Source organism: Carlito syrichta, unplaced genomic scaffold (genome assembly GCF_000164805.1).
Source record: "Carlito syrichta isolate Samal-C Ts95f unplaced genomic scaffold, Tarsius_syrichta-2.0.1 Scaffold315077, whole genome shotgun sequence".
NCBI lineage: Eukaryota > Metazoa > Chordata > Mammalia > Primates > Tarsiidae > Carlito > Carlito syrichta.
The window spans coordinates 494,828-495,336 of NW_007259173.1; positions in this window are offsets into that span (position 1 = coordinate 494,828).

Consider the following 509-nt stretch of genomic DNA (forward strand, 5'->3'; position numbering starts at 1 on the left):
CTCATTCTTTCAGTACAAACCAGTTAACAACCTGTCCCACAGGAGTAACATGAGAATAAAGGTATATAAGGCAGTGACCAGGTCCTCCATTTATGCCAACTCCCTACAGCCTGGCTGGGCTGCCTGTCACCCCCACACTGATTTGCTCTCTTACGGCACTCAACCCTGTCCCTCTTGGGGACTATAACACCTCAGCTCAATTTGTCAGAAGCTAGGAAACTGAGGAATCCCAGGCCCTCATGGCTTCTCCAGGAATCAGTTTAACATCCTGGCCCCATTGCCCAAACACTGAAGGGTTGTTTCCAGGTCCATCAATGCTAACAAGGAGGAAGACGCAGTGTCAGGTGCTTTGGGTTGGGGGCAGAGGAAGGCCATGTTCTCTAAGCCTGGTTCCACAGATGCTAAACAGTCTTTTTTTTTTTTGAGTTGGCGTCTCACTCGGTCGCCCAGACTGTAGTGCAGTGGCCGTTCCCGGCCACCGCAGCCTTGACCTGCTGGGCTCCGGTGAT